Below are 24,948 nucleotides of genomic sequence, written 5' to 3'. Positions count from 1 at the left end.
GATAACGATATGTAAACATGGATATTTATAACGATTGAGACTCTGTTCGACATCATGGTCAAAGTGTCGGGGTATAATATGAATTAAATATTCAGTCAGGTCTTGTCTTTTTCTTTGTGCAGGCATTCAAGCAGATCTATAGAGCTGACTGGCGAAATCCAATTCATAGCATTTAATACAAAGACGGTGATATTAAAGCATGCAACGCAGTTTCATTTCCGATGATTATAGAATTGGTTGTAGTTATACAAAAGATCCGTCATTTGACGCTAACAACAGCTGCATAATGATAAAATGATATCTTTGTACATCTTGATATCTTTGTACACCTTAATGGTGGTCGTGTCAATTCAAGGACTCAGTACCTCTCGACGTCCCTTTTTAACGCAAGAACCGAGTTGATTAGACGTATTCTAACACGTATTCTAACACAGTATTCTAATCAGTCGGTTATAAGTGCTTTTCGGAATCGTGGCTGGGTCGTAGACCTCTAAAGACTGCATTAAATTGAATCGTTTTTCATGTCGAGACGTCTTCGCGGAAAACCTCACGATCACAACAACTGCTCTTTTGTGAGACTGCTATAAACTATTTTACAGTCGATTCGTGTGTCTTTTAGCTTTCTTGAACTGGAACATTTAGCAGCCTATGCATTTGCCTCTGAAAAATTATGATAAGGTAGTACCCATATCTGACTGAATGAAAACTTCATGACTTCATCAGAAATTTTTCAATGCTTTCTGGTTGCAGATTACCAACTACTATAAGTCTTATTTAGGATATTTGCTAGATCTGTATGGCAATACAATGCTATAGAAATGTAGGTGTTTTTCCCTGTTTTTAGCATTTTGGTATTTTCATCGCTAGTAGGCTACAAATGATGATTGGGTTTCAACGGTAATTTGTTTTCAGCTATAACCATAGCTAAATATAAAGTAATCTTCAACAAATGCATTGTTCCAGAATAAATGATGAATTGTCCTGACAATAAAAATGTCTCCATTTCATTTTAGGTGTTAATTAGTCAACTCTCACATCTCCGATAAGGTTTTGCAAATAATTTGGAATTTTCATTATCGTCAGAACAAAGGGTGAAACACTGGGTAAATTCTCGATCGGATTCGAACTCACAGTGTAGGGCACCAAGTCGCTTTGCTAAGACAGGGTGACAGTTATAATACCTCGCCTAAATACGTATGCTTAAAAAAGAGTGGTTCAAAAACTGTGATAAATTGTTTGAAAATTTCACACCATGACCCCAACAACATGCTGTAGCTGGTACATGAAGCACTCGCACACACATACTTGCTGCCGTACATTAGACACAAACTCAACTTTAGAATACGTAGCTAAACCTAGCCACGCTGTATCACAGCTGCTATCAGACTGATGAATAAATCAATTATATGGGCTTCAGGCAGCCTGGTGAAAGTGTATGACTTGATACCACATAAGTGTTCGTTCTCGTTAAAGATTTTCTTGTGGATTGCATTTTTATCACGCTGTCCCAGTTGTATCATCAGTCAAAAAAGTCCATTTATTTTCCGTAGGGCGTCGTGCAAGGAGCGCTCTGCTGTACATACTCAGCGATACAAATGCTGCAGATCTGAGAAATTTCTATTACTTGTATCTCTAGAGATCAGCAAAATCTATTAGGTGAAATTTATCCTAATAGATTGTGTTATAAAGGACGTTGCGGTAGATTCAGCGTATTGGCTGTCTTGGTGATGTTTGGTTGAGCATGTAGCGTAATAGGTTGTGCTTGGGGCAAAACCAAGTCAAGTGACTTCTCAGAAGAATGATGCAACTCGGGCAGGGAACGACATTTGTCCACGACGTATTTCACGAAGATGGATGGCGATTGTCATTCAATATTAACGACAAAACGTTACTTTGACAGAGACGGTAACTTAATGTACATTTACTTCTGCTGGCAAATTTAACGATAATAGATGTCGTTTGAATTGTTGATGAAGTCTCTTAGGCTAAGATTGGAAACGTCAGACATGTCAAGATCAATTGTATCACAAAGATCGAATTTCTACATTCTACGCTACTTTGGCAATATTCTCTATCTACATCGAGAAAAACATAAATTATTGAGAACACAATTAATGTACCACTGATATTTCGTCGCCTTTAAGTTAACCAAGGCGCACACAAATCAATGACAGTTGCAACGTCTGTCAAGCAATAACAATTGAATGCAAGAAATCCCCCCAAAACCAACGTCATATCATTCAACTCGTATTCACTCCATAACCATTGTCCAGAAGTGTTCGGAGTGCACATCTGCCCTATTTCTATGGCTGCGAATTCCGTCGGCAATTGTAGCCGGTTTGGCAGGAAAACCGATACACACAAGTGTTATCCGGATATTTCTCCTTCGGGATAAACTTAATATAGCGGTTAAAAAGTTTCCTTCAATGGGTTCAAACGTTTAGAGCTAAAAGTTTACAACCCGTGCAAAACGACATAGCACTAGTTTCACAAATTACATACGCTTTCGTAGTCAGCAAATCATGGTATCAATTGTATCAGTATCTTTGTATGGCATCGCCATTTCTACTCATTTGATCAAGGTGAACAAAACTCCACATACATTTAAAGAATTTGCAGTCGAGATTCAGAAAAATTAGAGGCACGGAAATAACGAGCTCTAATTACTATGGAAACTAGAGAGAGAGATAGGCTGTCAATTCAATTAGGAAATCACAGATGGTCCCTCCAACTGCTTCACGTTTGGAGTGGCCTCATCTCAAAATCTACACCATAAAAAGTTAAAACTCAAGCACTGTAAAAAATATGAATACCTACATAAGTTTACTGGCCATGCATCCACACCAACCACGTCGTCTTGGTTACTGTGAAGAAGGGCTAATTCACTACCAGTCTTCCATGTAGTAAGCCTGAACTGACTTACAGTGCATAGCAGATGATAATGGTATACTCAGAATACTATCTGATTAATGAACTCTCAGATAGGCAGGATTCAGGACAAAATCAAGTTGCTTACTTCATAAATGGGGTTACATATTCCTTAAAGAAGCTTAGTTATACACTCAAAATGTAAGTACACTCCTTGGCGTCAGCTTTTCTATATTATTGTATTCACATGGTATAAAACCACTACTAATAATAATATTAATGATGGTAACGATTAAAAGTAAAGGATTGACGATGATTAGCCAGCAATGCTTTCAATAGGAAGGAAAATTCTAGGTAGGCCGTTTCCGATTTCATCCACTAGTATTTAATCCATAACCATATTTCACAGGCGTTCAGAGTCCACGTTGGTCCAGTACCTATGATTGCGAATTCCTTAGGCAACTCTAGCGGGCGGGAACACTGATACACAGATGTTATCCAGACATTCTGCCGCGGGATTAACTCAACAGCGACCCAAAAGCTTGTTTGAATGGGTTAGTATGTCGGGAGCTAGAAGTGTACAAGCCTTGCAAAAAGACCAATGCCGTCGTCTTGGTTACTCCCAAGAAGACGTACCTCTCTACACCGATTATCTTGTAAATCAAGACGGTGATATATCATAGCCTTAAGGCCAGCCGGCAATTGTCAATCGCACATGCGATCGCATCGAAATCACCTTGAAAAACTGTGGTCTCCTAGCCAAAACGTCTGCAGACATACGGATTAATCGCCAGTTTACTGTCATATATTTCAATTTTCTTAGTAACAAGTTTGGCGAGATAGTAACCGCACCTGAGAAGTCCTCAAATAAAATGTGTACACTACAGAAACATTGCAAGTATGACGGTGTTGCATAAGTATATTTAGAAGGAAGAAAATTGCTTCTTCCGTTTTCCTATGTTGTCAGGAAGCAAATTGTAGTGAGTCTTGATACGGTAATATTTGTGAACCCAATTATTTTCGAAGGATTCTTTCCATATATTTCTTTTGGATTGACGTGAGTGCAACAGGTCTGTAATCATAACGATTCTTTACCTTCGATACTTGTAGAACGTGAACGATACAAATTGGTTTCAAGTAGCGAGGTGCAGTGCTACTGCCACGTGACAATTGGAAGAGTTAAATAAAAATTGGCGCCAACCGGATAAAGTAAGTATCTACTAAATCGAACATAGTAGAGTGCACGTAGACAATGTGGCGGCCAGGAATTTTAGATCAGGGGACACTGTGTCCCACTACCATTTATTTTTGAGGACACTTTGTACATTTTGGGGACAACACGCAGTTGTTAATCAAATTTTGCATTATTTCGTAACACATTAGTTTCACTGAACAAAATACAAATTACCGGGACCGCGTCCCTATGCTTGAATTTCAGGCAATTGAAGCAGTATACCATATCTGCCGCAAATCAGAGGTCAGACGGAATACAGTCAAGCAAATTATTACTTTTAATCAGATAGCTAGCTCCGAAAGTATGTAAGTGTAAGCCTCAAAATATATATTCAAAACAAAGATCATCGTCAGTAACAGATATTACTTGTAGACTACACCAATCACAGTCGACTCACGAGTGCGCCCGAGGTGACCCGCAGTACGCAGTAGTGCCGGACAACGGGTTCCGTTTTGGGGATATTGTCGCAAGGGCGCGTCCTGGCGGCAACACTGCATAGAGAGTGATATGCTGATGACGTAGCTGATACATGTAAGTAAGAGCAGTTTTAACAATTTCGAAATAAATGATCGACCTGAAAATGAAGGCGTATTTTGTAAGCATGATTTTCAGAATTTTGAAAAAACATGATCGACATGAAAATAAAAGTGTATATTGTAAGCATGATTTCTGATATTTAAAATATGAAAATGTTAGTAAAGGAGTTATAACTGGTTTTTATATAGGCTGGCTGCACATCTCTTTTATAGAGTAAAGCTTTGTCTACGATATGTATAAAACGTACACGATGATTTAAAACACTCTTGTTGAAGGAATTGCCTGAAGACATTGCTTGTCTTGCTTGACAAACATCGTTTTCTGTTTTATCTTTCATCTCCAATTTCTAGGTTGGCAGCGCATCGGGCATCGCTCCTAATTACAACCATGATTACAGAACTTTATGCGTGCGACCCATCTGAAGACTACAGTCGGAGGCCTGTCATGACAATCGGTACCTCGTTTCACATGATGTGCCTTTCGGTTTGATGATACACAAAGAAGAGACCAGTTATTCGGTACAATTTATGTATTTCCATCAAAGACAGCAATATTCGCATTCTTTTCAAGGATCTAAAGTTTATAAACACCATTCTAGTTACCTCAAGTTGAAATGCATAATACATAGTAAAAATAATTATGTCAGTTGGTGTACCATGACAGCCTAACAAATAATGATATTGATCAGAATAATCTTACCTGTTGCAATAGAGGACAAACGGACACATTGCAGCCCCAAACGGCCATTGTTGAAGCGCCAGGGCAATAGTCGTGAACGGCATACACATAATCGCCATCACAAGGTCCGATACGGCTAGATTTATCAGGTAGGAATTGAAATGTGTTCTCACTCGGTTTCCAAAGGCCAGGATCGTTATCGCCAGGGTGTTTCCGCACACGGAAAGGAACACAGTTACTGAGAATACAACACCGATAACTAGACGTGTAGTCAGTCCCATGGTATGGGGTCTGTAAGGCTTTGGACAGTGTTTGTCTATGAAAGCCTCATCCATTTCTTCATAGTCATAGTAAAATGACAGATTAGAGTCATAATAGTTGCCATTATAATCAGAGTGAGTTGTGTCGTTTGGACAAATGCCACACAACAGGCAATACAATTGACTTACAACTTCGGGATCCGTCGCAGCGTAGTGATAGGTTCCCATTTTCTCCTTTCTTACCGTGTGGTAATGTAAAGCACGAAGTGAAACAGGCAGCTTTGTGCTTGAGCAGCTGATGAAAGTATTGTCCCTGTTCTCCTATCGAAATTGTTAAAGGATTATTAGTCCTCATGCACTTGGCAGCCCATGAACATGTCACAAACAAATGTACTTCCAAGTTCGCTTCTGAGCAGCTGAACCACCGTGTCTGTCCTCCAACTACTCATGCGGTCGTTTTACATGTTGTTAGTCACACGTGAGCACATTTTAATCAGTATTTAACGAAGGACTTGCTAGCTTTTAAGACGCGACAAGTGTAAAAAGGCGTCTCAGAACTCCCCAGTCGCTCATGTAACGAATAGAAACCAATCAGGGCTTGCGCCATTGCGTCACTTCGACAAGGACTGGCAACTGGTATCATCTTGCCAATACGATTGTGCATTGTCGAGTTAAGGGTGAACCATTCTGTTTTTGGGTAAAGTCGAAGAAGGAATTATACGCAACTGGGAAAAACACAAGACATTTGGAACCAAGGAACTCACGTGGCAGCTAGACAACGACAGACCATTATCCTCACAGGAATTACGATGTAAATAAAATAATGTAAAAATATTTTTGGATGCTCTGCCACTATATCTCCTTCTAAATGAATTCAACAATAACGAAATACCAACGTACTTCATTCTTTAAAGCACAGGGATTTGTCTTTTTAAAGAAGACCGTTAATATAATGATTCGAATGCAATAGTTTTTTTTTCAAAGATCAGTATATGATTTTTTTTCTGCATTCAGAAATACTATCTCATAGTTTTGATATCTGCCCCATAAATAAAAAGTGTTGAACGATAAATGGTTTACTTAATTGACTTATTGTAATAAATAAATATGAATATGCTAATTTATGATGGTTGAAGGATTACTGCTTCTCGTCAATTATCCAATTTGACTTTAGCAAATTGCTACAATGGCAAACAACGGAAAGAGAAAAAGGGTAACATAAGGTCTATTGGACAAGAAAATCATGAACTTAAAATGTCATCAAGCTGACAAATCTTTATAGCAGAGAATGTCCTTTATAGATGAGATAGATAAGGTAGACTTCTGTAAAAGAAGGTGCAATATCAAGGACAGACTGCCTCTGAAGTAATTCCTATGGCCATTTTTTAAAACTCTCACTTGAAGTGCATTATGAAACAATGCATCCTGCGATATTAAATCAAAGTTTTGACAAATTTACAGGAGTGTTGTACTTGCTTCTTTAGAAAAAAAGCTCTAGTGCAGTTGATGTGTAAAATATGTGTATTTCTGTCAATTATTAATATGTTTTCTAACTATCTGGTAATTTCGTGGACTGTGATTCGGTCAATGTATTACAGAGGTCATTCATTTTACGTCAATTTGCCATTTCTATGTAATACGTATACGCATGTTACATTTCGCCCACTACTATCGTTACTTTTTCCAAATGACCAATTAGTGAAAGACTCGTAAACAAAACCATAAAATGGTAGTTCTGTTCAGTTAGTAGTGCTAGAGTGTCTCATCACACAAAATATCCACTTAAAGAGAGAATGATATGCGGAGCGTACATTTTAATTGTATGCAAATAACCACCGTATATTCCAGAAATGCTTACGAATACCGGGGAGGAAGGGCACGACTTTGCAGTTTGTAACGCCCCCGTATAAGAATTAAAGGGTCTTATCTTAAACGATTCCGAATCCACTACTCTGTTCATGTATCCCTGTGTTTTCTTTCTGGCTTTAAAATTCCCAAATGGAAAACGGTGAATTGTAATAAGTGTGATAGGTATTCTTTCTCGGTGAAAGAGGCACTCATGAAATGTCTGTTCATGATTTGTGTTTCTGTAACATGACAGTATTCGCTTCCCTCAACGTATCACATTTCGTTACAGGAAACACATCTTATCTACTCTTTAATACTTACTGACCTAATACTGCATATGATACTCTTTAATACTTACTGACCTAATACTGCATATGCCAATGCTGGAGGGCAATATAGAATCCTTAGAGTGAGGATCTGTAGATCCGTCATTGGCAAAGTGGATACATACAAAAACTTCGTATTAATCGTTCATATTTCAATGCTATATTTACAAGTAATGTTTGAATCAACAATGACAGATGTGTACAGTGACTGATAATTTGTTAGAACGCTAGCTTATTCCATCAAGGCTTTCGAAATGTCGCACACAGGGGTCATGCATCAAGGGGTTGATGACACCAGTAATACATTGATGTTCACTCTATGTAGACATGCTATGTATCTCAGCGTCATCCCAAAGACCACAGTTGTCCTTATTATCACGTTTTCTGAAGCTACTACCCAGTGAGATACTGTACGTACTTGTTCAGAACAAACTTAATTGAACATCAGAATTTCACCAGGTGGTTTTGCGACATGTCAATTACGAGTAACTAATTAAAATATAGATATAGTAGCACCCAAAGAGATATATTTCAGTTTAAGATTGAATAATTATATTCTTTTATCTTAAATGCATCTCTATTTTATGATTGAAGCGACGCTCTCTAGGCATTGTTTAAAACCTTGTATTTCAACGATTCGAGACGGGACGACAACAACGATGCCGCTTTGAAGGCACACCTTGACACGAACGTAACGTCTTCGTGGTTACCATACGTTGAAAAAAGATGACTCCCAGTACCTCTGAGCTAACACTTCAATTAGGAAAGCACAGCTGGTCCCACCAAACTGCTACACGTTGGTAGTGGCCTCAGCTCAAAATCTACACCATGAAACAGTTAAAAATCCAGGACTGTAAAAATATGAATACCTACATACGTTTACTGGCCATGCAAAAAACACAAACCACGTCGTCTTGGTTACTGAGAAGAAGAGCGTATTCACTAGCAAATCTCCAATACAGTAAGCCTGTACTATCTTACAGTGCATTGTAGATGATGATGGTATAGACAGAATAATATCTGATTCATGAACTCTCAGATAGGTAAGATTCAGGACCAAATCAAGTTGCTTACACTCAGTGTGACAGTTTTCTGACAGGGTGGTGAATTTCGCCCGAAGCCGTTTCATAATTGACAAGCACAACAAAATCTTATTATCATACCTTTCGAAACTTTATTGTGTTTATCCTCAAACTGTTAACACGACGGAAGTGGGTAAAAGTTGTACAATTTTTTACCCAACGTTGAGTGCATAGTAATTGGACTGCTATCGCAGTAATCGGACGTCGTATTGGGAATATGATTATAGGGGCTAAATATTGATATTTTGAAACTTCAAACCCCCGATTGTCAATTAAGTGTGTTTAGAAAACTGTATATAAATATTTCGTGATAAATTAGTTACGTTTAATCCATGGGCGACGCAACTATATTTGGACGTGTATGGCGCTTAGATATTGGACATGGGCTGTCTGTGTGTGTTGCTTTCGACGCCTTGTATCGTACGGTGTGGGTTACTTTGTCAAGTTTGTAGCGCCCGAAATAGCTTCTACCGAAAAAAAAAACAATCCAAAACGGGACAACAGCGTCACCTGACTGAATATGCAGTACTATGACTTGTAAAACGCGATCAATACAGAGCGAAGTGAATACAATGAACAGCATGTCATTAAATGTCCGAAAACTAAGGTCGTCCAAAAACTGTCTCACTGGGTGTACTTCATAAGTGAATGGGCTTATACATTCCTTTCAAGAGCTTATACACTCCAAATGAAAGTGCACTCCTTTACGTCGAGTTTTCTGTATTATTCTATTTGCAACGTGTAAAACTACTACTTATAATAATATTAATGATCGGTATGATTCAATATAAAGGATTGACAAAACTATGATTAGCCCGCAATACCATCAATGTGAAGATAAATTCTAGGTAGGCCGTCTCCGATTTCATCCACTAGTGTTTAATCCACAACCATATTCCACAGGCGTTCACAGTCCACGTTGGTCCTGTACCTATCATTGCGAATTATTTGTGCTGCTGTGACCAGGGGAAAATCTGGTACACAAATGTTATCCAGACATTCTGCCTCAGGATTAACTCAACAGCCACCCAAAAGCTTCTTTCAATGGGTTAGTATGTCGGGAGCCAGAAGTGTACAAGCCTTGCAAAGAGACAAATCACGTCGTCTTGGTTACTCCCAAGAAGAAGTACCTCTCTACACAGATTATCTTGTAAATCAAGACGGTGGTATATCATAGTCTTGAGGCCAGCCGGCAATTGTCAATCGCACATGCGATCGCATCGAAATCACCTTGAAAAATTGTGGTCTCCCAGTCAAAACGTCTGCAGCCATACGTATTAAATGCGATACGGATTAATATGTCAGTTTACTGACATATTTTCTATTTTCTTAGTAGCTAGTTTTGCGAGATATTAAAAGCACCCGAGAAGTCCCGATATAAAAACTGAATGGACAAATTGCACGTATGACGGTATTGCATAAGTATATGAAAAAAGTAGAGGACTGCTTCATCCGTCTTCATATGTTGGCGCATAGACAGTAGAGAGACGTTTCTCTACTGTCTATGGTTGGCGTTAAGCAAATTATAGTGGGCTTTATAAGGTAATATTTGAAAAATCAAATATTGTCGAAGGATTCCTTCCACATATTTCTTTGGAATTGTCGTGGGTGCAACAGGTCTGTAGTCATTACGATTCTTTTAGCTTCGATACTTTTGGAACGTGAATAATACAACTTTGTTTCCAGTAGCAATAGACATCAAATCCCGTCCAATAATCGTTATCATTCAAGGTAAACTATTAAATTTACCAGGTCCAAGGAACATATAGATGATGACAAAGGCAATGGGGTCATCTTGAACCACGAAATAGTGGTGGTACCAGGTGTCCGGAATGGGTAAGCGTACCCTGCCAGCTAGCCGCACCCGTCAAGATTGACCCAAAGCGACAAATTCATTGTTATTTGGTAAATTCACCAAATTACTTTTGTGAGTCAAAATTTGGTACGCTGTCACTCATCATTTGAGAAACAGACAGGTCATATTTTTATACAACATCCCCGAATCTACCGTAGAACTTCTTAAATGATTTCACTAATCTACTTTCTGAGAATCCTTGCCTCACTAACTTTTGAGCTAATAGGCTGTGTCTAACTCGAAAGTCTACATATGAATGGCATGCTCTACTGTAACTGAGGAGTTGTGAAATATACACACCATAAGCTGGAGATGATGGTATATTGCTCGACAAAAAGGGAAAGTTTATGATTTCAAAATTGAAATCGTCTCTTTTGTCATACAGCTTAGTATATAGTGTATTATGTCTAATTTCAAACAATACATCTAGGTATGATGCCGTGTGACTGACACGTGACAATTTGAATAGTTTAGTAAAAATTTGCGCCAATTGGATACAGTGACAGTAACTATCTACTAAAGCGAACATAATAGAGTGCACGTACATAGTGATGTGCTGATGATATAGCTGATACATGTAAGTAAGTGCAGATTTAACAATTTTGAAAAAACATGATAGACCTTAACTAATCTAGAATATCTGTGCGCAAAATAACCGCAAAGTAGTCTATTTCGAACGAAGGCGGTCTTTTAGAATAGTGAGCTAAAGATAAGATGAAGAAAGTTCCAGAGCATAGCCATGAAGAGAACGAACGCACCAAATATCTTTTAGCGAGTTTTGTACATTATCGACCTCTTTAGTAAAGAAAATATCGAGTACTGCATTGAATTTCCAAACAACAAGGACTCTGCGAACTGAAATCATCAATAAAATTGTACTCCCGATGAACTCAAATGAGATCTTGCACAGAACACTGAAAATGGTTCATACGACGGTCTTAATTATTTATATTTTACAGTTAGAGTTCTTTTCTGAATTCGACGTCGATCTAGTTACGTGGTTATATAGTCGTATAATGATTAATGGCAAATAAAGTAAATCATTTTTTCAGGCTTTGATCTAATTGCGATACAGAATAGCTAGAATTCAATAAAGAATTGACGCTTACTGTAAGAAATTTTCACGTAATCAGAAATCCGATCGAGTGAGAAATTTTCCTCATTGCACGCCAACGATTTTGTTCGGTCATAGAGCTAACGTACGCACGTTAAGTAGTTCAAAACATTGTGAAATGTGTCTATTAAACCACCTTAAAGACAAATTTACAGAAATGCTGTCTTTACTTTGAGACTACATTAATATATCTTCTTCTTTTTTTCAAGTTGCAACACAATGCGATGAAATTTCAAATAATCAAAGAGCGTCGATCGTTCTACCATCATGTTATGAGCACAATAGAAGGCTGATCAAACATGATGAAATAACAATCGACGCAGTTGGATTAATTGAAAATACATCATGATTGCATGAGTATCGAAAGGAGTGTTTCCTTGTCACGGAACTAAGTTATTCATATTTTTATACGAACCTCCGGACCCGCGAATGTTACACAAATATAACAGCATAATATATGCTGTTGCTCAAGTGCAACTGAACCACAGCACTAAATGATGACGTACACATGCTAGAGAAATGCACAAAAATTGACTTTTGGCCTGGCTATCAAATTTAACAGGAGCCACTTTACAGATCTCCACTGTGACGCCCACCTAGATTTAAAAGTGGCCGTCATAGAAACCCCATCCCCTACCAGTTCAAATATCTCAGCTTCAAAATCCCTTGGGCGTCTAATGATAGTGCCATAACCTACATTTTCAGGTCAATAGACATTAATATATAAATGGAAAGTTAAATGTTTGTTCCATGTCCAACATTACTTGGTCTTCGCTTAACATTTTCTGTTTTTCCTTTGTCTTCCAAGTATACTTTTGATCATTTTTAGATAGATTGCAAATATTAACTGCAGCAAGTGGATCATATGCCTAGAAAGGACAACAAAGCTTCATAAATGCCCACTCAGTGCAGGAAAGAATGGAAACGTAATATCCGTCCAGTTACTTGCTCGATAATGCTTGAACTTTTTAAATCTTTTACTGTCACGTGCCCTTCCCTTTTGAAAACAATTTTATACTTGTTATTAAAATGACTCCAAATCAGACTGCACTGCAGATTACGAACCCTTTCATATAAAGTATAAAATTCTCGGAAACAGCCATCATTTGACAGGTCTTCGCATATATAAGGAGAAATATGCTTCCTTGTATTCACTGTAAAAGTTAAGGTAACGTTGGCATAACGGATGGATATATATTCTTGTGGCTTCGTTTAAATGTCTGGTACAGCTGTGCTGCTATGTTCTCTATGTTATCGCTGTGTTCTGTATACTCTCCCGGCAAGTTTAAATCTTGCCGAAACGATAACACAGAGTCCATTTTGAAAGTAGGAAGTTGTCAGAGAGACAACAGAACTTGACAGACTGACAGCGTGTTTAAATATATATTGGCCGTTCTTCTAGATGGTGCAGAAAAGCGATTCGTTCCCTGAAGGGAAGGCCAGATAACGTTGAAAAAAATGTATGCATAAACTGCAAAAAGACCCTATGGGCTTCGAGTTCGTTTGTTTGAAAGACTGCTTTTATATATAAATGTCGACTAAAAAAGTTAATGTACAACAATTTAGCTGTTGAATGGAGATCATTTTAGTGGCGACAGTTACATATTGTGTAACCTTGACATGGCAGTTGCGGTCGATGTACGATCATAGCGTCAAATACATACGCTAGTAAAAGAGAAAGGCGCGCAAAATGTCCTCGTCAAAATCCCATGCTCTACAAATGCAAAGCTATTGTATATCTGGCTTAATTGTTCTTGCGTCAAAATGTGTTGTTTCCGGACTTTGCTGAAAATTTCACTTACCTCATTATTTTTCGAAACACCTGACATGATATGCAATTTTGGGCCAATGAATATTCCCCAGTGATAGTTATTTATTGTCGATTGATTTGCATTCCCAAACAATGCACACTTTTCAAGAATGATTAAAATGTTTAAGGAAACTGAGCACTGCATTTAAAGCATTTCCATGTGAATTGGCCCATACCCTGAAGTGCTCCAATAAACCGTTTTGTTCTTTGGCGACCCGAAACCAAATGTTAAATATAGAATGCAAAAGGCAGTCGTAAATTCTTCTTCAATAATCATACTACAAAAAGACGCGGCCAGCAGGGTCAATATTCAAAGAAGCCGCATCAATTGCACGTTCCTTTCCTATGTTACGGATGAGTTTCAAAGAGAAATTAATTGAATCCCAAATGAGACAAGCGTGACCGATCGCTTTGAGAGATACCGCTTAACCGGCCTAGGTGTTTGTGATACGCAAAGGTATGACACAATTAGACCGAAGAATGTTAACTGTGCTGTTACCTGTGGAAGTGGAAGAAAGACAGATAAATAAATGAGAGAGAGAGAGAGAGAGAGAGAGAGAGAGAGAGAGAGAGAGAGAGAGAGAGAGAGAGAGAGAGAGAGAGAGAGGAGAGGGGGTGAGGGGGAGCGAGAGATATTGAGAACACTTTGGTGACCAGGAGACGTCAACGACTTGGTCCTTATGAAGAATATGGCTGGTTTAATCAAGTCGCATAATAAGAGCGTAATCACCGGAGGCCGGCGTAAAGATCGACCGCTTGATTGTAATTGCCGGGACAAGTCTGCATGCCCATTGAAAGGTAATTGTAAAGTCAAAGGTGTCGTATACATGGCCAAGGTATCAACGGGAGTCAACAAGGGGAAGGTTTACATCGGCCTCACTGATAACACCTCACTGATAAGACGCGCTTTGCTAACCACATAAAGTCATTCTGTAACAGAGAATACAGAAATAATAGAATTGTCGAAGTTTATTTGGAACGTAAAGACAAGGACAAAGTTTTTGACGTCCCCTGGTTAATCATTGACAAAGCATCGAGTTACTCTAGCATTAGCAAACTTTGACAATTATGTACTATTTCTGTACCTCTCGTTACGGAACGATTGCATGTTGATGGCGAAGCGCTTCTTGAAGGTGTTATTTATGAGGCCGATGTAAACCTTGTCGCCGTTGATATCCTGACCTTGTAAACAACGCCTTTGACTTGACAGTTACCCTTCAAGGGGCATGTAGACTCGTCCAGGGAATTACAATCAGCTGGTTAATCCTTACGCCTATCTTCGGTGATTACCCTCTTATGCGAGTTGATTATACTAGCCACATTCTTCAAACAGCTGTAACTCATTTTTATTTCGTTCCCTTTGAAGATCTTGTGAAGTTTAAACCCCTTCGGAGAGTGTTTGTCAACAAGCTGAAGAAATTTATTGCCGATATTAGTTTCAATTTTGCTGAAAGGAGGGTTGAACCAAGTGATGTTACCTTTCCTGTTATTATTTCTCCTCGCAATTTGTACGGTGTATCCGCTTGTTTTCAGATTCATGTAGTGACCTTTGTATCTATCAAAGATGCCCTTATCACAGGATATTGAGATTCGTTTGCCTATTGCGTCAGCCTGTCAGGTATGTGTTTAGTTATAGCTGGCGGCTGATTAGACTGTCTATGGACATACGTTGTTTGGTCGTTTGGTTTACGATACGGATAGAACTTGCCGTCATTCAGATTAAATGTTACACACAAGACATTTGTTATTTCCTGGTCTGTCTCAATTGTGATCTTTAGACCAATGTCACGGAATACCTTTGTGATTTCCTTTCTGATCTTTCTCTGCCTTGCTGGCAGTGGTATTTTTTAGTACACCAAGCCCGTCATCCCTGTATGAGCCGATATGATTTTTATCATACTCCTTGGCGAGAGTTCTAAGGATATACAGACCCGCCATTTCAGCACCGTCGAAGCTCCCCATTGTGACATCGAATAAATCCTATTTCTCTATTTTAATCCAGGCTGTTACGTCGTCAAAGAGAAGAGTATTTTTCTAGTGCAATATGATATCGACCACTTAATCAGTAATCGAAGTTTATTCCTCGCAAAATCAAGCAATTTGCGTTAGAGAGATCTTCAGAGATAAATGGATAAAAGTAATGTCGAATGTAATGTAATGAATCTACATTTTGACTTATCCCGTTTTCTTTTTAACGAGTCAATGGCAGCTGAAGAGTTGCTCCATTGGTTTACACACGTACGTGATCTAATATCATTTATCATTGTTGATTGTCAAGTAATTGTTTTAATTACTAATTACTTTGCCCATGTCGCTCTTGGATGGGTTAATACTTCCATATATGTGTGTGTGTGTGTGTGTGTGTGTGTGTGTGTGTGTGTGTGTGTGTACAAAGACTGATAGATAGATAGATAGAAGATAGATCGATCGATAGATAGATAGATAGATAGATAGCAGATAGATAGATAGATAGATAGATAGATAGATAGATAGATAGATAGATAGATAGATAGAGAGAGAGATAGATAGATAGATAGATAGATAGATAGATAGATAGATAGATAGATAGATAGATAGATAGATAGATAGATAGATAGATAGATAGATAGATAGATAGATAGATATCAGTTTTTACGGCCTTGGGGGCCGGCAAAATCTTGTCGCCGGTGTTCAAAAAATATAGACCCCCTGCATTTTTCGTGAAAAAAGATGATCCCCCCCTTTGTCAGACGAAAAAAATTGATGACCCCCCCCCCCCCGATGAAAATAACCAAACACATATGTCAAATTTACCCGCACGGTTTGGATTTGAACTCCGGTACGCGGCGCATTTATTCGTGTAGCAGAGATGCCTGAGTGCACAAACTTCTTAGCCACATCCATGCAAACGTCTGTTAATTAGGACTCGTGGTACGAGTCCAAAAGGGTTGTGTAAAATTGTCTGCGTTTTCCCCTGACAGTATTGGACTTGGACTTGGTACTAGACTCATGCTTGTTTATTGCAATGAGTTCAATCTGTGCCTGCCTATCTGCGCCGCTGCTCTCAGAGAGCAAAGTTGGCGGGAACAAGTTTTCATGTGCAAGTTTTGATGAACACTGAATACACAGGTGGTTTCCGTTATGGAAGTCAAACCTGGCTACACTGAGTGAGTGTTACCCTTCAGGGTACAATACAAATAAATGTTTAGTCAATTTCATAACAAATAGCTTCAATTTTTGCATTTATTTTAATATTCCCGGTAAAAATCACGCCCTTTAGTGCAAATCACATCCCTTGATGTTAAATGGAATAGTCTTCCGGTGTGTTTGACCGAGACTCCGAAGGTTTGAACCAATCATACGCCTGTATCGGGAAAGATTACTGTCACTCTTAGGTAAAAGTTCTGCTACAGTGTTATAGCTCCGTAACATTCTGCATGATAGAGAACGTGCGGCAATCCACACATCCTTTGATGTTTGTGTGTCGGAGTACAACAACTTGTACGTTACAGTCAAGAAACCCGTGTGTGCCAAACCCTGAAACTCCACACTAAAAAGACAAGCGCTGTAATTGTGCTCCCACCCTCAGTTATTGGAAGAAATGGCATCCAGTCCCGATATGGGTACAGGTGTAGGCCTACCCTTGACGGTCAAACTACAATTCACAAACCCTGCAGTTTTTCGTGGAAACGGGAGACAAATGTAAATAGCTTTCCCAGGTCGTCATTACATCGCTGGCTCTCCAGGGCAACTCTTGATAACTATTACGAGCGACGAGAGAAAAGGTGATATTGGACATGTGGTCCACAGAAAACGGCAAAGACACATCCTACCGGGGTTTATCTACAAAATTAGAGACATTACGACAGGGGGAATGAGTCAATCTACAAACAATGGCAAAAAGCAATGCGGCAACTGTTTATGTACCGTTAATCCATCCGACAACAAAGGAAGGGGTCCTAAACCCTGCCAATTTATATCAAATATTTTCTGTTGGCCGTTGTCGAAAATGATTGCATGGTAATTTTGAAATAACCCTTGTTTGTTTAGGAAAATTCTGCAGCACACGCTTTAATTTTTTGAAAACCCACACAACTCTAGGCCACATGCATTATTCAGCGGCTTACAGTCCCGACTACTACCATTACCATTATTATTATTATTGTTATTACATTATTATTATCATACCATTATTCGTGTTTTCGCATCATAACCGTGTTTTGGAAGACGTTCTTAATTCGATGGCCCCGTGAATAGTCACTGTGACTTCAAAACGCTAATGTTCGTCTCTGACTCTTTTGCGGAAAAAGAACAGGGACGTTTGGTGGCATTCTAAAACAAGTGACAGTACTTTCCTCTCTAGAGGGCGCCGTCAATGAATCAGAGACGCGATCGAGCAATCTCCCACACAGAGATTGTCGGCGGGTAGGTTGGTCCCCTGCCCCATTTCTACCGCTTGATGCGTTGCTAACGAAAACAGGGTAAGGTATGGGCTAACGTTTCAGTCGGAATTTCGACTGCATATTAATGAGAACACTTACCTGACAAGATCATGTGATCAGCACATCTTTACAGTGGCAATCTCAGAAACATCGAACGTTAAAAATGTTTGCACGGCTTCACCATTTAAATCTCCAACTATGTTATTCCATGATGGTATTTAATGGTGGAATGACGATTATCGTCTATTTTTGTTATGTCTCAGACATGACCTGGTGACAATGATGACCTTTTGCATGTACGAAAATGACTCATAAATTAACGATTTATCGTTTTCATTTAATGTCGAGATAGGGTGCTTGGTTCGGGAAAACTATGGAGGTAAAATTACTTCATGGGCATACGAATCGAAACTCAAAAGTAGCTGACAGTTGGAAATGAATTCAACGCAATGACTGCACTTGTATCATTGACCAATGGTAGCCGTACCACGATAGCCTATACCTGACTCTATTTTTTCAGCAGCGAAGCCAGCGGTAGAAATGGGCAGGGGACAAGACTAGTAGCGTGGCGACAGCAGCGCGGCGGAATAATTTGTACCTATCTAGAGAGTCTCTTTGTGGTTGACAGCGCGTCCAACTAACGTTTGATGCAGGCAGATTTAGATATTCTGGACGTTGACTGGATCTACTTTCAGTCCTGCGCGTGCCCAGTTGGCTCAATAAACTTGGTAGTCATCTCATATTTTGAAAGGAGCTGTCCAGCTAGAGATAGAACTTTCTGTTCTATATATAATTCATAATCTGCCAAAAATTTGACAATCGCGTTTGCAATGCTAACAGCCGTAAGGGGAGCCACCTTGACTCGTTGATTCACATCTATATAACCCCCCCCCCCCGCCAGCAAAGTCTATCGTTGCAAGCGTTCTAGTCTGGTTCCCTGACCCATTTTCCCCGGTAGAGGGCATGGGGAAAATAGGGTCAGGTACCGGCAAATGTAAACATGGACACTATTGGGTTAAAATAAAACAAGCTGTGAATGGATGAAAGTAACACATGTAACTTTTTCTCGTGTTTCTTGGGTTTCGCGCTTTCAGGCTCACTTGACACCAACTTCTTGTTTGTACCACAAGCCGTGGAGGTAGGAAGAAATACTTTCTACCTCAATGATTTAGCCACTGTGTTGAGCACACCTCTTGATACTTTTAGAACGTCGATGCATTGCATTTTTCACGAAATTCGGACACCATTCTATCCATCGAAATCAATCGTCGTTCACAGTTCCAACAAAGTTTGCTTTCATTTAGCTGCGATATCGCAGCGGTACTTGTGCCGTGTATCGAACGTGCTCGGGTCATTGGGGTTACGCCACAGTCGGCGATGATCTCAATGACCCTAGCGCGTTCGATACACGCCACAAGTACTGCTGCGATATCACAGCCAGCCTTCAATCACCTCTATTTCCCCCTACTTCTGGATTAATCCTTTCAGTTTATGTTTCCCGTCTCGTGTGCCAATGTTTTTGTTCGGATACCAATATTCGAACATAATTCTGATCCAGTCGAATTTTGACCGCGTTTTTATAGTAGTAGCCATATTTGTTGTAGCATGTTCTGTCAGGTGACTAACCTCCGGCCATCTTGAACAAAATTCTGTTCAAGATGGCAACTCGGTACCTACCTGACCCCATTTTTCCCCACGACCTCTACCGGAGAAAATGGGTCAGGAACCAGACTACAAGCGTTCATGGATTCGAGGATCGATATTTAAACTGATGCAGTTTTTCTTTATCCAGATAATTTGTTTTGAAGTATTAAATATCAAAAACAAAAAATATATTTTGAAAAAGCGCAACATCCAAAAATGGGTGTGAAGTGTCGACTGTAGCCGAGATTGGTGTGCTATTGGTCAGACTCCCTAGCTAGGCTCTAAGTGTCCATGCTGCGCTTTATTGTCTGTGTTGAAATTTGCGATTGAGTCCCGACATCTCTCAAACTCACTTCACGACTTGAGTGGCTATAACCACGGAGGCGCCGACATTCGTGATCGGCTAATAATACCAGCAGTATGGAACAAGTTCGATTAAAGCTGCCCCTGGTCCTAAAGACTATCCGTGCTAATTGATAATTTGTTTCCTGGCTTCTTTTTGGAAAATCTTTGCTGTAGACTGTGATCTATACATTAAGCGTACGCACCCTTGTAATAAGAGGACAATATTATAAGGTTATTTCCAAAATACCGGGATTTATGTCCGTGTACATCTTGCAGCAGAGTTATTTCCGAGACCCGTAGCGTCGAGGAAAATACCGAAGCGTACGATGTACGCAGACATAAATCCCGGTATTTGGGAATAACCTTATTATTATACACCTTTTTAGTCAAACTTTACAAGAAAAAAGTTGAAATTGAGGCGTCTTTTGGATGCCCGTCGTGCACTGTACTGAACGATCGCGAACAGACTGGGAACACGTTGAGCGCGTCCGCTAAGATCACAGAACGAAATTCCACCCCGCGCTGCGTAGAGCACATGGTAGAAATTGTACGTCAGCAGCATAATTTCACTCGAATTCACAGGTTTTGGACTGACCATGATTTAATTTGTGAAGTACTGAATGCTAAGAAGTATATTTTCCTGTAAAAAATGTAAAATATTGTCTTCTTTTTTTCCCATTTTGATGTAAAGGAGAGTTTAGGTCAAAGGTCAAATAGAGTCCAATAAGACCTAAAGTTATTGTTCTGCTCGTCAAAGTTATTGGACGCCGCGTTTCCTAATACCGAAACTTACTGTACGACGAAACTCCATAGGTTACAGACGTAGGTGTATAATAATTTTTGATAATAGTCATCGCCCTTTGAATGCAAGAATAAAGCTTTGCAAATGACGCTCGTCTTGTTGAGACGATCAATATAGTAATGTCAAGAATAATAAAGAACGCTTACACAAACACGATAGGAACTAAATTGGGATAATTTGATTTCATATTTTTTAAATTTCTCAAAAGAGTTAAGTGCAATATAGTTGAATGTTGCAATAATACAAATTACTCATAAAACAAGTGTGTAATGTAAAAAGAAAAGCAGATGAGATTCCATATGCAGCTTAGATTGACATTACATCACCATCCAATTATAAAATCGTGTTCACAGTAAAACAACAATACTTAAATTCAATTTCATTTCTCGCTAAGAAGACTTTTCTAAAACTACATTCAGGTGAGATCTCTAAGTTTATTTTACATGTAAATAATATATTAATGATTTGCAGTGATATTGTTACTGTAATATTTCCTCTGTTTTGAATGTTTGTATTTGCAACCGTTCTTTGATTTTGGCAAAACCTTTTTTAAATATCGCTACACTGATGTATTGTGAACGGAGCATTAAATGATAACACCTTTCGGACATCGTTACCGGCTAGTGCTTTTACTTTTTCATATTTTATTGAGTGTAATTTTTCTGCGAGTGAAAGAAAGACGATTTTCCGTCATATGATCAATAAAGCTATTCTAATTTTATTTCGAATTCTAAAGACATGCAGTGATATGATTTACCCTAGTGTCCATAAGAATAATCTTATGCCACATATATAAATCCGCTGTAAGAATTTCATTCCATTGATTTTTAATAGAATAGTAATTGCAAATTGGAATAGAGTTGAAGTGTTATATTCATTCCAGTAATTCCAGTACTGCATTCACTACTGGATGACTTGGTGACTCAAAGGCGCTTTAATTCAAGAAAAACGAACTCCCCATCGTAGGAGTAAGTTCGAGACTGAAGCATGTTGTTGTGCCTTTAAGCAAGGTAGGTCTTACGTTGTCATCCTTCGAGTGTTCTGTGTAAACTCTCCAACAAGTGATCAAATGCAAGCAGCCACTCTTATAACATGATGTAATGCCTTAAATTAGTAAGAGTGAGTCATCTGCCTCTTAGTCGGCAGCCAAATCCACTTTTGTCCCGAACCTTGTGTTAGGGTCTTAAGTTTTTTTTAAACCGGATTTTGCTAGTCAAGATAACCAAAGTGAAAAAAATAGTTACTGGATCTCTGTCAGTATTGAGCAATTTTAGATAATTAGCATAAACAAAATGGCCGCCAAATTATCACAAATTACCATTGGAAGCAGTAGAAGTAGGCTTTATATTGTTAAAGTCTGCTAGTAAAAGCACATTTCTATTAGTGCTTCAACTAAAAAAAGGTTAGTAATCATAGATGAATAAATTTAAATACTAATTTGCATAAATTAACACAAAATTATCGCAAATTACCATTGGAAGCAGTAGAAGTAGGCTTTATATTGTTAAAGTCTGCTAGTAAAAGCACATTTCTATTAGTGCTTCAACTAAAAAAGGCTAGTAATCATAGATGAATAAATTTAAATACTCATTTTTAAATACTCATTTGCATAAATTAACACATAAAGCAAATTTTATAGGAAAGCTGGAACTGTACCAAAGTAGATTATAAACAATGCTACAATGAATGCTAAATGAATTGGTGCGGAAAGGGGGAAGACAGCTCCACACACCATACTACTTTTGCGGATATTCAGTGTTTTCCTATGTTACTCGTAATATGTTTTATATTTTCGTCTTCTATAATTTTGGACACAGTGTTGGGACACTATGGCGAAGCAAAAAGTTTACAACGAGGTAAAAGTAGGCTCCGTGTTTCATACAGCTCTCTCAACATTATACACGTGCCCGAACACAAATATAACCGGTCTAATAACTGGCAAACGAAAATACCACAACAGTCTTACAAGGAATACAATCTCTAACAGAAAGAGACCAAATACAACAAGCAAAGAAGCTCCTCGGACGTTTCGAAGAAGAAGTCAAATAACAACTTACACATAAACTCAAAATATAAGTTGTTACGTACAAAAACCTACTTCCCAAAACAAAACAAAACCAAAGGGCTCTTTTTCAGGGCCACCAAATTTTTCAGCCAAAGAACTACCATTGAAATACGATGGCCAGGCCATCATATTCAAAATACACACAGAGAAAATTTGACAGATTGAGGGTATCTTCTCTGATAATGGAAGCAAAAGAAAAGAATTAATTAAAGAAACAAACAAAAAATAAGACGCAAACAGGCGTACCAAATACAAATCCCTAAGAACTCTAAATGTATTAAATATCTCTCGGAATATAAACAGCACGATTGAACTAATTTGGGATAATTGGATTTCATATTTGCGAATTTCTGAAAAGTGTACATGTTCGGTGCCATATAGCTGAATGTTGTAGTATCGCAAATTACTCATTAAAACAAGTGTGTAGTATAAAAGAAAAACAGATTAGATTACATTTGAAGATTCAATGGACATTACGTCACCATCCAATTATCTCAAATTAGTTCCAATTGTGATAACTCCTGAAATAACATTGAATAGAAGCTTAAAATTTATTCCTGGAAAATTCCGAATTCATTTCAATACAACCAAATCTAACCTAATATAGGCAGAAAAAATGCCATTAAAACACTATCAAATTGAACCATAAAATTACCATAAAACCATTCGATAAAAACAGGGGAAATGGAATAGAAATATCAAATTAAACAGATTAATTGAAGAAAGTCACAGACTTTTAAGCCAAACGAGATTACGATACAAAAGCGCATGTAAATGACAACGACAACACAACCAGAAAACTACACGGACATGTACTAAAATAAACAAATAGATAAATGATACGTTCAAATATCATGATCCCTTGAATACACATAATATGCACACCAACGCAGTATCCACTCAAAAAATTCAAAAAGTCACCAGCATCAGCAAAATTCATTTGTCGTCAAGGTCCAAGTTATTTATGGCTGCTCTAGCCCAACACACAAAATATCGGAATACATAAGACTAGTTTCTTAAAACTGATTGTACAAAACCAGCCAATGTACATTAAAGACGCATCGGACTTTACCAACAAACTAAGCAAGATAACAATACAACACAATGCATTACCAGTCACTCTGGATGTATTCTCGATGTACACAAATACTCCATAAACTGAAGCAAGCTGTCACAAACGCACTTGATTCAGTTTCAACTATCAATTACAGCTGTAAAATATAAAGAAAAGATCGAAGCGTTCCACTAAAGAATGACTAACAATATTTCTGCAACATAACACGGTTGAATTTAACAGAAACGTCTATCAACAGATTTGTGCTGTAGCCTGGGTTCACCAGTTTCGCCGGAAATCGCTGATACAACATTCTACAACCTTGAAACTGAGGACATTAAACTACACAAAAGCAGACTTTCCTTTTGGAAACGATTCAGAGATGATGTTTTCATGATCTATACGGGAACAGAAACTGAGCTGAATGTGAATTTATGGCTAACATCAAGAAGTTACACTGAACTTTCAAATTTACAATAGAGTATTCTCCTCAAAGTGTCAATAATGATTTACAAAGTCAGCGATACAATAAAGGGAGAATTCTCGACACAAAAACTCACACCAAAATAACTGACCATTTCAATATCTAGCCAGAAACTCGTGCGACCCAAAAAGGTATTTTTAATGGTTAATTAAGGTAAATTGCTGAGATATGCCCGTGTAACAACATATAATAATAACCAAGACTTTGACAAGAAAGATGAATTTTCAACAAAAACAAGAACAAAACAAAAACAAGTTATAAGACCACGTAAATCGCACAATCAGAAAAAGGAAGTTGGACACACAAAGTGCGAATCGTACCTCAAACTAGGAAAATCAATAATAACAAACTAATATACATACACAACCAAATACAGTCCACAAATTAGAACAATCGATATAATAGCACTAACGATGAAATGGAAAATTAAAAGCGATGAGTGTCTTCAGCTTTTGTTCCATGAAAAAACCAATAATAGCATACAAGAGAAACAAAACTTAAGAGATGAATTATTTGTAGTA

This window comes from Ptychodera flava, chromosome 3 (genome assembly GCF_041260155.1).
Source record: "Ptychodera flava strain L36383 chromosome 3, AS_Pfla_20210202, whole genome shotgun sequence".
NCBI lineage: Eukaryota > Metazoa > Hemichordata > Enteropneusta > Ptychoderidae > Ptychodera > Ptychodera flava.
Note: the sequence above shows the minus strand (reverse complement) of the source record.